A 12008-nucleotide genomic window follows, 5' to 3' on the forward strand; every position below is an offset into this window, starting at 1 on the left:
CACAAGGGCAGGGATTTTGGTTGTTTGGTGTACTGCTATATCTTTAGTGCTTAGGACAGACGGTAGCTGCACATGGTAGCTATTCACTACCTATTTACTCAATGAACAAATGAATAAATTTTAGCATATTTCTGAATTATGACACACCTAACCTATTGGGTTCAATCTCAAAGGAAAAAATCAAATTTAAAGCAAACAGCATCCATCAAGAAACTGAGCTATATCCAGGTATGTAGAATGTAGAGACAAGTCCATGAATTTCAAAACTAACCTGACATTTCTGGCTTTGAGCAATGTTTGTGTATTCACTTTTTTTTTTTTTTTGAGAGAGAGAGAAAGAGAGAGAGGTGGGGGAAGGGGCAGAGAGAGAGGGAGAGAGAGATTCCTAAGCAGGCTCCATGCTAGCCTGACAAAAGGCTTGGTCTCACAACCCTGAGATCATGACCTGAGCCAGAGTCAAAAGTTAGATGCTTAACTGACTGAGCCACCCAGGCTCCCCAATGCATTCATTTTTGAAAAAGAAATGCAATATAAGCTGAGAGTCTCCATCAGTGATAAAACTAAAAGGTGAGAATTGAGATGTACCCCAAAGAATACACCTTACTATTGCCCCAGAGAAGTTTAATATGCTTAATGTCCATGTTCCTTCTAATGTAATTAAATTATCAACTATTAACAACATTTTTGTATAAAAGTAGTTGATTAAAGTTACTTGAGGGCATCTGGCTGGCTCAGTTGGTAGAGTGTGTGACTCTTGATCTCAGGACTGTAAGTCCGAGCCCCATGGTTGAATACAGAGTTTACCTAAAATAAATAAATAAATAAATAAATAAATAAATAAATAAATAAATAGGTAGGTAGGTAGGTAGATAAATAAATAAAACCTTAAAAAAAAAACACACGTGGATTTCAGGCTACTATTGACATAGCAGGGTTAAGCCTAATCTGAGATTCAGATTTGTCTGGACTCATGAGGCTGAGCCTTCCCGGTTCTTAGGATGAATTGCAGCGTAGGTGTCTGCCAGGAAGAGATCAGAGATGGGGCAGAGGAAGACAGGAGAGTACTAAACCCAAGCCTGACTATAGGGACCAGGTCTCAGTGCTATGGAAAAAATCTATGATATGTTTTTATTTTTTATTTTATTAAGTAGACTCTACTCCCAATGTGGGGCTTAAATTCATGACCCCAAGGAGATCAAGAGTTGCATGCTCTACAGACTGAGCCAGCCAGGTGCCCTTCATGGAAAAAATGTCTATGACAAAAGGCTGACAGTAGGAACTGCAGAGATTTCTACTTTATTAGGCATAGCACCAAAGGGAAGGATATGAGAAGATAACACCCCTCTGGACTATGATAGTGTCAGCAAGAAAGGAGACTTTGAAGTTTTGTGGGAGGCACTGGATGTGTGGGGGTACCCAACGGAGGGGCCACAGTAATAGGCAGAATATCAGGAAGGGCATCAGGAGGTCTATTTGTGAATACATGTGAGATACTCTAATGGGGACCCCAGAACCTCTATGAGGGAATTTTGTAGGGACTAGAGGTTCTGTGTCAACAGAAGGGCAGTGAGCTAGTAAAATTTAATGTGATTTTACCCATTCCCACAGATTAGTGAATTTTGAGGAAATTTACATTTCCACTGGAAAAAAAACTGGGGCACTATACTTAGTGGATTGAACACTGGACTGAGAAAGGGATAGAGGATGTCGATGGTCATTTTGGTCATTAACTAGCTGCGTTACCTTGGGCAAGTGAAGAATCTGAACTTAGACTTGAAAGGGTCTTTGAAGTTGATTAGAGCCAGCCTCCTTCCTCCAACTCACACTGACAGGAAGACTAGGATTTGGAGGCTGTACATTCTCATATTAGGAACTTCATTTTTAGGTTCAGTTGTGGTTTGCCTCTTTTTATTTATTTTATTTATTTCATTAATCTCCTTTGTGCCTTTTAGAGAAACATTTAACTACTCCTTTGGGGGAGGTAGTTAGTGGGGGTAGGAACACCATCTTTGGACTTAGACTGCCAGATTTTAAATTCCAATTCCTCCACTTCCTATGTGACCTATGTGACCTTCACTAAGCTTCAACTTAGTTCACTAACTTTCAACTTCCTCATCTGTAAAATGGGCATAATAATAGTACCTACCACATGGGATTATTAATATACTATTATCCCACCTGATATACTTTCAAATATGTAAAAATAGCCATCATATTTTCCCTTGACTTTCATTTCTTTAGGTTAAATATTTCTAAATCCTTAAAATATTGTCCAGAATGAATTGTTTACAGAGCCTTTGTCTTCTTTCTTTGGATACCTCCTAGTTTGTCAGTGTTTTTCTTAAATGTAGCACCCAAACTAAAAAACAGCATTTTTATGTGCAAAATACAAAAATTGATTAAATCATTCCCTCCAGTGATCTAGACCTTAACCAGCCTATATTTTAAATATCTCAATTTTAGTTTATCACATATAAAATGTATGAATACCAAATTATGCCTACTTTACCTTCCAGGGTTTCTATAAGAGAAACCAAGATGATATATGTCAAAGTACTGTGAAAAACAAAAAGAAGTGAAAGTGTCATTATTTTATATTGTTTTTCATTAAATAGGGAACAAAATTATGATAGGTATGACCTATCAGTTACAAAAAATAAGTTTTAGGGGCACCTGGGTGGCTCAGTCGTTAAGCGTCTGCCTTCAGCTCAGGTCGTGATCCCAGGGTCCTGGGATTGAGCCTCACATCGGGCTCCCTGCTCCGCGGGGAAGCCTGCTTCTCCCTCTCCTACTCCCCCTGCTTGTGTTCCCTCTCTTGCTATGTCTCTCTCTGTCAAATAAATAAATAAAATCTTTAAAAAAAATAAGTTTTAAAACTTACTGCAATCCTAATGTTCATATAGAAAAAGGAAATTTTATTTTTGGGGGGGTATTTTTTAATTTTTAATTTTAATTTTTTAATTTAAATTCAATTAATTAACATATATTATTAGTTTCAGAGGTAGAGGTCAGTGATTCATCAGTCTTATAATACCCAGTGCTCACTACATCACGTGACTTCCTTAATGCACGTCACACAGTTACCCTGTCCCCCACCCACCTCCCTTCCAGCAACCCTCAGTTTGTTTTCTATGATTAAGAGTCTTCCACTGGGGAGGGTATATGCTATGGTGAGCACTGTGAATTGTGTTAAGACTGATGAATCACAGACCTGTACCTCTGAAACAAATAATACATTATATATTAAAAAAAAAAAAAAGAAGAAGATAGTAGAAAGGGAAACATAAAGGGGGGGAATCGGAGGGGGAGACGAACCATGACTGACTATGGACTCTGAAAAACAAACTGAAGGTTCTAAAGGGGAGGGGGTGGGGGGATGGGTTAGCTTGGTGGTGGGTATTAAAGAGGGCATGTACTGCATGGAGCACTGGGTGTTATACGCAAACAATGAATCATGGAACACTACATCAAAAACTAATGATACAATGTATGCTGATTAACATAACATAATAAAATTAAATTAAAAAAAAAGTCTCCTATGGTTTGTCTCCCTCTGAATTCGTCTTATTTTTTCCTCTTCCCCAGTGATCCTCTGTTTTGTTTCTTAAATTACACATATCACTGAGATCATATACTTGTCTTTCTCTGATTGACTTATTTCGCTTAGCATAATACCCTCTAGTTCTATCCATGTTATTGCAAATGGCAAGATTTCATTTTTTGATGGCTGAGTAGTATTCCATTATATACATGTGTGTGTGTGTGTGTGTGTGTGTGTGTGTGTGTACTACACACAATATCTTCTTTATCCATTTATCTGTTGATGGACATCTAGGCTCTTTCCATAATTTGGCTATTGTGGACATTGCTGCTATAAACACTGGGGTGCAGGTGCCCCTTCGGATCACTACCTTTGTATTTTGCAATTGCTGGGTCATACGGTAGTTCCACTTTTAACTTTCTGAGGAACCTCCATATTGTTTTCCAGAGTAGCTGCACCAGCTTGCATTGCCACCAACAGTGTAGGAGGGTTCCCCTCATTCTGACTGGTGTGAGGTGGTATTTCATTGTGGTTTTCATTTGTATTTCCCTGATGCCGAGTGATGTGGAGCATTTTTTCATGTGTATGTCTTCATTGGAGAAATGTCTCTTCATGTCTTCTGCCTTTTCCTTGATTGGATTATTTATTCTTTGGGTGTTGAGTTTGGTAAGTTCTTTATAGATTTTGGATACTAGCCCTTTATCTGATATGTCATTTGCAAATATCTTTTTCCATTCTGTCAGTTGTCTCTTGGTTTTGTCGACTGTTTCCTTTGCTGTGCAAAAAGCTTTTTATCTGATGAAGTCCCAATAGTTCATCTTTGCCTTTATTTCCCTTGCTTTGGAGACGTGTCTAGCGAGAAGTTGCTGTGGCCAAGGTCACAGAGGTTGCTGCCTGTGTTCTCCCCTAGGATTTTGATGGATGCCTGTCTCACATTTAGGTCTTTCATCCATTTGGAGTCTATTTTTGTGTATGGTGTAAGGAAATGGTCCAGTTTCATTCTTCCATGTGGCTGTCCAATTTTCCTGATACCATTTGTTGAACAGACTGTCTTTTTTCCATTGGATATTCTTTCCTGCTTTGTTGAAGATTAATTGACCATAGCGTTGAAGGTCCATTTCTGGGTACTCTATTCTGTTCCATTGATCTGTGTGTCTGTTTTTGTGCCAGTACCATACTGTTTTGATGATCACAGCTTTGTAATAGAGCTTGAAGTTCGGACTTGTGATCTCACCAGCTTTGGTTTTCTTTTTCAACATTCCTTTGGCTATTCGGGCTCTTTTCTGGTTCCATACAAATTTTAGGATTATTTGTTCCAGCTCTGTGAAAAAAGTTGATGGTATTTTGATAGGGATAGAATTGAATGTATAGATTTCTCTAGGTAGCACAGACATTTTAACAATATCTGAAAAAAATTTGAGGCTGTGAACTATTTAGTAAGTCTAAACCATTTTTTGTTACGAGGTGATTATGAAAGAAGTAATCTCACTTATGTCAAAAAGGTTTTCCTGTGAAGCACACAACTTCAGACAACATTCACTTTCTATCTGAGATAGTTTCATTTCAATCTCTGGTTTCTCTGATATATAATTTTTATTTTTTATAAATTATTTTTTAAAAGATTTTATTTATTTATTCATGAGGGAGAGAGAGAGAGAGAGGCAGAGGGAGAAGCAGGCTCCCCACTGAGCAGGAAGCCTGAAAGGGACTTGATCCCAGGACCCTGGGATCATGACCTGAGCTGAAGGCAGAAGCTTAACCATCTGAGCCACCCAGGCGCCCTAGTTTCTATTGTTTAACGGAGCTCTGTGCCCAATGTAGAACTTGAACTCATAACCCCAAGATCAAGAGTTGCAAGCTCTACCAACTGAGCCAGCTGGGCATCCCTCTTTAGTAATACTTTTTTTATTAAAAAGTTATCTATTTCTCAAAAAACTGAACTTGATGATGAAACAGGTAGAGAGGAAACTTTGTGACTGGCAGCTCTGTTTGTTAGTATTCAGTAAGAAAGCACATTGTAGATTTAGTTCCAATTTAATAAATAGAAACCTAAAGGGAAAAATGTATAATACCAGAGGGATTACATTGCATGGGCTTTTTTCATAGTTATTACTCATAATTCTTTAGCTAAATATAAACTCCCAAAATTATAGCAGTGGCCATTTATCCTTTGCTTCTTAGTCTGTTAGAGCTACCATAACAAAATATCACAGACTGGGTGGCTTAAACAATGGAAATGAATTTTCTCACAGTTCTGAAGGCTGGAAATCCAACATTCTGAGGCCTCTTGTCTTGGCTTGTGGGTGGCCACCATCGCATTGTGTGCTCATGCAACATCTTCTCTGTGGGTGTGCTAGGGGAGAGGCAGAGAGTGAGCTCTCTGGTGGTTTGTTTTTGTTTGGTTTTTACTAAGGACAGTCTTCCTCCTGGATCAGAGCCTTCCCCTTATGAGCTTATTTAAACTCCTTTACTTCTTTTGAGGTTCTGTCTCCAAATATAGCCACCCCCGGGTTAGGGCTTCAACATATGAATTTTGGGGGACACATATATTTGTCCTTAATGCCTTCCAGCTTTTCTTATTTTCTTTTACCCCTTTTGGAGAAGTTAAATCACATCATCATTGTCCTAAATATACAAATTGAATTCCACTTAATTTTTTATAGGAGCCATTACATTGTTTTAGGCAGAATTTAAGAGATTAAAGGGTACAGTTTCTTCTTGTAAAGACTTCACATTCCAGGGCCAGAGGGAGCTAACCCAACAATCAGAACACATCATGCTATGGGTCATTTTTTAGTATAAGTGGAGAGGACCTTATTTTACCTAGTTTTCATCATCATTTTTCCGTGGTACGTCTGATTTTGTCTTACTTGGGACCCTCACTTGTTTTTTTTTTCCCTAATCAGCCTGGATCTCAAGGTTAATAATTTTAACAGTTTTACCTACATCATCAATTCCCTTGGCTTGACATTATTTTGCTCCTTCTGGCCAGTTTATTCCTAATTTTGGATTAATTCACTGATCTGCTTTCTTCTCCCAGGCAGATAAGCCCCATAAAATAGTAAGAATTATGCTGATTAACTATTAAAATTGGTAATTTTTAGCCTCAGCAGGCACTTCAGCACTTTAACACAAGCCTCTAACTCGTCTGTAGCTGACTCCACCTAAGTAGACAGTGTCTTGATGAACACCCTATCATACTTCCTAAATTCCTTATCTCATTCTTTCCTGGAGACTATTTTGCCTGATACTTTACAAAGTTGTTCTCAGATATTAACTCCCTCAATTTCCGTGCTAAGTCTCTGCATTAAATCAAGGCTATCTCCAGCCCTATAGCCCAAGCAATTATTTATTTGCTAGGTTTCATTTCATTCACATGTTTTTCATTCCAAAACTCCTTTTTCATCTAGTTTCTGTTCTTGATATGGCAGTTGGACTTACAACACATTTCTGCTTCCCAATTTTTGTCCCTTGGCACAAAATAATCTCCACGATTTCAACTAAACCTGGAATCCCCTACTCTTGGAATGTTCCAGGACTCAACTCTTGGACCACTTCTTTTCTCTTATTTATATTCACTCCTTGGTGATCTCATCTAATCTTATGGCTTTAAATATACCATCCACATGCTCATGACTCCCAATTTTATTTCTCTAGCTCAGATCTCTTCCCTGAACTCCATACTTCTCTACCTAGCTCAAAATTTCATTTGGGTATTAGATGCCATCTCAAATGTAAGGTGTTCAAAATTAAGCCTCTACAAGAGGACACTTTTGGGAGAAATGGATAGTCATTATTTTGATTGTGGTAATGATTTCATGGGTGTGTATCAATGGAAAAACTCACCAAACTGTACAATTTATTGTGCATCAATTATATAGTTAGGAGGCAAGGATAGGTCAAAAGTTTACTGACCTCAGTAAAATAATACACTGTATTTGTAAATCTTTTCTTCAAATGATAAATTGAGTATTCTTAAATGCTTTTTCCATTACTAATACTCTTTTGAAGAAAACTGGAATCAACTGAGTAAGCGTAACTAGGACAAAGTTCCCAAATAGGTTGGATTATACTGTACTCAGCCTGGGATTCTGTTGAGATTAAATCTTTATTTCCTGTTATAACTCAGCCACATGGCGTGCCAGGACTTTAGTAGTGTGCTAGTGGTAAAGGAAGAGGCCAGGACTTGTGAGAATGAGATCGAGGAGTCGAGTTCTCATTTTGGAAAGACACCTTCTCCTCCGTAAAGCTAAGATGGTCCATAAAGCTTCCGGAACTGCATGGCAGACTTTTGCTTTGATCTGATCTCTGTACGTACCCAAATACGTAGAATCAGTGAGGTGGAGAGAGGCCAGAGGCAGTGGCAATATTCAGTCAGGCATTTATGAATACTACATCATGCTGTGAGTACTACTTGGATCCTGAATCAAGCTTTTGGGAGGAAAGATGGGAAAGGTCTCATCCCCAGGAAGGACTAGCAAAAGATAAGCAGACTATCTTAGCAAGTTGGAATTCAAATAAAGATTCTAACTGGGCAAGTGGTGTTAAAAACCTGAGCACAAGCAAAAGATTCCATACAGGTTGAGCCAACAGTAAGGATTTATGAGGTGCATAATCAATTCAGAGGGCACTTGATTGGGGAGCCAAGTGCAGTGGATATTAGATTTCTGGCAATAGAACCAATTTTAGAAAGCACCAAATGGTAAGTTTGAGCCTACTAGATTTGAAGATAAATTGGAAGCATGATGGAAGGCAAAGAAAAGAATTCCTATTGACTAAAGCCCCTAAAGCCAGACACATACAGATTTTGCTCTTTCAACTTCTGGAATCAGTCCTAACCATGCAGATCCCCGTCTATTATAGCCAAATTCCTTTATTCCTTAGGTCTTTAAGGCTTTGAGTCTCTGTTCTCTGTAAGTTGCACATATGCTCAGAAGGATTAAGTCCCTTATCCAGGTAACTTAAGGTCCCTGGTTGTAACTAGTAGTTACCTTTATATTACCAAAGTAGGTATTACTTGTAATGTTACCATTCACAAAGCTTAAGGCTAGTAGAGTCTAGCAGCCAAGACCTCCATTGTGTGAATGAGAAATGACATCCAGATCTACTAGAGGTTTTCCATTTTAATGGGAAATGATGTTAATTATAACATGTTAATGTTTCAAGCTTAATTCCACCAAATTGCACCTTTCTGGTCCTGACTCGCTCATGTGTGTACTCTGCATAATCAACAGACTAAATTATGTGACTTTCTGCTATATGCCTTCCCACTGAAAAGTTGTTTTAGGTAATTCAAATGACCATAGCTTTACAGTTGCCCCAAAACACTTCAGCCTTTATGTTCCACCTTATTTGTCCCATATCTGACCACCCAATTGATAACCCAAATTCCCAATTCATCACTCTCAGGTTCTGGAGCATACCATCTTTGCTTCAAGTGTATATGCTTAAAAATTGATATTCCTCACATCTGTATTGTTTTTTATTCAATTTCCTCATATTATTATCTCTCTCCCACAATACTTCATTATAGCTTGCCTTTGATTTTGTCATTTTGTATCACTATTGAGAGGACACAGAAGTATTTTACCTCTGACCTCCTTAGTAGAGCCCAGTACAGTGCAATAAACATATTAACTTGATTTGGATTTTATCAACTGAAGAAATGTGACATTACCAGATCCAATTGCGAGAGAAGGGAGCAAAAACAGAACTGCAGGAAAAGAGGTCAGAGTGCTCCAATGCAGTATTTCCCAACTTGTTTTCAAGTGATGTTTGCCAGCTTTGACAAAAGGGTAGACACTTTTCCCTGGAAAATTTTGTGCAGACCCCTAATCATTTTTATCATTCATTGTCCACCTAACATTTACTGTACAAACAGGTGCCAAGTAGATAGCTAAGGTATCTAGGTACTTAAGATCTTATTGAAACTCATCTTATAGAAACACTGGTTTATATAAATCAGGCACGTTCTTGAATAATAAATGCAACTAAGAACAGGGTCACTAATCCAAAGCCATTTTAACTTGGGAGTGAGTTTATAGCACTGAGGAATTATTTCAGTAGCTAATATTTTGCAAACCATTCCACCTCATATACACTCTACCACTGATCTTGTTTTTTTTTTTAAAGATTTTATTTATTTGACAGAGAGGCACAGCGAGAGGGAATACAAGTAGGTGGACTGTGAGAGGGAGAAGCAGGCTTCCCACGGAGCAGGGAGCCCGATGTGGGGCTTGATCCCAGGACCCTGGGATCACGACCTGAGCCAAAGGCAGATGCTTAACGACTGAGCCACCCAGGCGCCCTCTTCATGTGTTTCTTGAAGTGGTTGTCCTAAGGCAACAGTTTTCCCATGATTTCTTTTGGTAACATCAAGATGTTACCAAACATCTTGGATAATGGATAATCTATTATACCAAGTGGCTTTTCCCATTGCTGGATTTCATCAAGCCTTAAGGTCTCTCATTAAAAGGACCACACCCCGGTGTCTCAGTTTACTTCCTACCAAAGGACTGGTTTATATTTCCTGCAGACAACTTGCAGTTCATTTCCCTACATTTTAGTGACCATATATGGTCACTGCAATTCCTTGCACCTAGTTTAATAGTGTGCAGGGACTTAAGACTACTTGATCTCTGTGGTGGCATTAATAACTTTTAGTTTGGGTGCAATAAACTTTTTCCAATGTGCATTTTGTACATTTTAGTACTTGAGCAAATTCACTCTGTGCCTGCCCACCCAACATGCTTGTCAGTCTCATGAGCCTCTTTTGAGCTGCATGGGTCTAAAACTGAATTTTCACTAAGGCAGGAAAAACGTTTTAGGGAAAGGACAGCTCATTATAAGCTGACAAAAATACTATTATTTTGACTGACACATAAGTATGGACTTAGAACAAATTATTCATGCAGCTATTTAGGGAAAATGATCATGCATAGGGCCCAACCACCTTGGTTAGAGCAGATGCTATTACAGTCTACACTAAATCCATTCTGTGCAATGTTTGACTACTTTAAATTCCCTGATCTTCCCCCAGGACCTATAATTGTTATGCTGTGCTCTCTTCATTTTCAGTGTTCTACATTTTCTATCTTGAGCATCCTTTCAACTTACAATTGCATTAGAACCAATTATTCCATGATTCAGTAATCCCTGATCATTTTGATACCTGAGATTTTTCTCCCTAATAACAGACACTGTCTCTCCATTTTGCTCACCATTAACCCAGTAATTATTTGGTACCCTACAAAAAGCCAACATGATCTGTACTTATTCTGATACTCCCAAACCGAGTCATTGCTCCAAAAAATCCTAAGAATTTTCCCACATTACTCTGTAAATTTTCACTCAGCTTTAATTACAATCACGCATTTTAAATTCAAACAGGTGACCAAATGTGAAGCATTCAGAATAATCTGATTACAAGTCTGGTTAACTGAAAACAGACTTCTCCATAAAAGTTTTCTATGCATTCCTGTAAAGTAGAGCTAGATCTACAAAGTGATCTATTTAACAGGTTGTAACTAGGGCAGTGTGACAAAAAGTAAAAGCAAATGGCTTAATTCTTATGGATACATTAGATTTGATGCTGCTTCACTATCTGCTTACAAAAATAAAAAACCAGTATATTGTCTTGATTTGTAGGTTTTCTTCCCATGTCAGTAAAGTGAAGAGCTTTTCCTTGTTTTTCATACAAGCAAATCTCGTAGCATTAGCCCTAGAAAAGGAAGAAACATTTGAGATTTACGAGTCTATTAACATCAGAAGAGCAGAAGAATTTTTAAAAAATATCTTTGTCCTTATAATGGTCTATCTCAGAAGCCAGATCCGTATAAGTTTTCTCAACAGATATTCAGGTTCGGGATAAGATCATCATAGATTAAGACCAAGGACAAAATACTGACCAACTGTTGAATAAAAAATCTCCACTCACAGAAATGGGTTATACCTGAGGAAGGTTGCTGCAAACTCTTTGCATGGGCAGACAGCGATCCCTCACTGTTGGCAAAGAAAAAAACAAACACACACACAAAACCTATAATACATCATTGTGAGGTAGCAGTTTTCCCCCTACAAGATTTATAACCTAATTTATAAAATCCAGACAACGAAAATTTTATTTCTGCTCATCGGTCTTATCTCAGAAGCCGAATCCGTACATGCTTTTCTTCAGGTAGTCAGCTTCGGGATAGGTTTCATCATTGATTAGACCATAATCCATAGGACATGTCAGAGAAGTACTATACTAGAAACACTGTAGATTTTGTAAACCACACAACTTACTTTGCAAGGTTGTTCGTCAGTGACATTTATAGCTCCATTATTCTTCTTCAACCTCCAGGATGCTGTTCAAGGACAAAAAATTTTTTTCACTTAATCTACATTATGGACTAAACATACTGAATCAAAACACTAACCCAACACATACCTGGCTAAGATTGTCAGTTTCCAACCAAGTATTCTC

The 12008-nt window shown here is 38.1% G+C and overlaps 2 non-coding genes across 2 annotated transcripts; both read right to left on the reverse strand.

Annotated features, from left to right (window-relative positions):
- Window positions 1-11355: 11355 nt before the first annotated feature.
- LOC112819461 (small nucleolar RNA SNORD50) lies at window positions 11356-11425 on the reverse strand. Its single transcript, XR_003206857.1, has one exon. It is a non-coding gene; the product is annotated as a small nucleolar RNA SNORD50 (small nucleolar RNA).
- A 256-nt stretch (window positions 11426-11681) lies between these two features.
- LOC112819462 (small nucleolar RNA SNORD50) lies at window positions 11682-11751 on the reverse strand. Its single transcript, XR_003206858.1, has one exon. It is a non-coding gene; the product is annotated as a small nucleolar RNA SNORD50 (small nucleolar RNA).
- Window positions 11752-12008: the final 257 nt, after the last annotated feature.

The sequence above is a fragment of the Callorhinus ursinus genome, unplaced genomic scaffold (assembly GCF_003265705.2).
Source record: "Callorhinus ursinus isolate GAN/ISIS: 27379988/994484 unplaced genomic scaffold, GSC_fseal_2.0 scaffold6, whole genome shotgun sequence".
NCBI classification, from domain to species: Eukaryota; Metazoa; Chordata; class Mammalia; order Carnivora; family Otariidae; genus Callorhinus; species Callorhinus ursinus.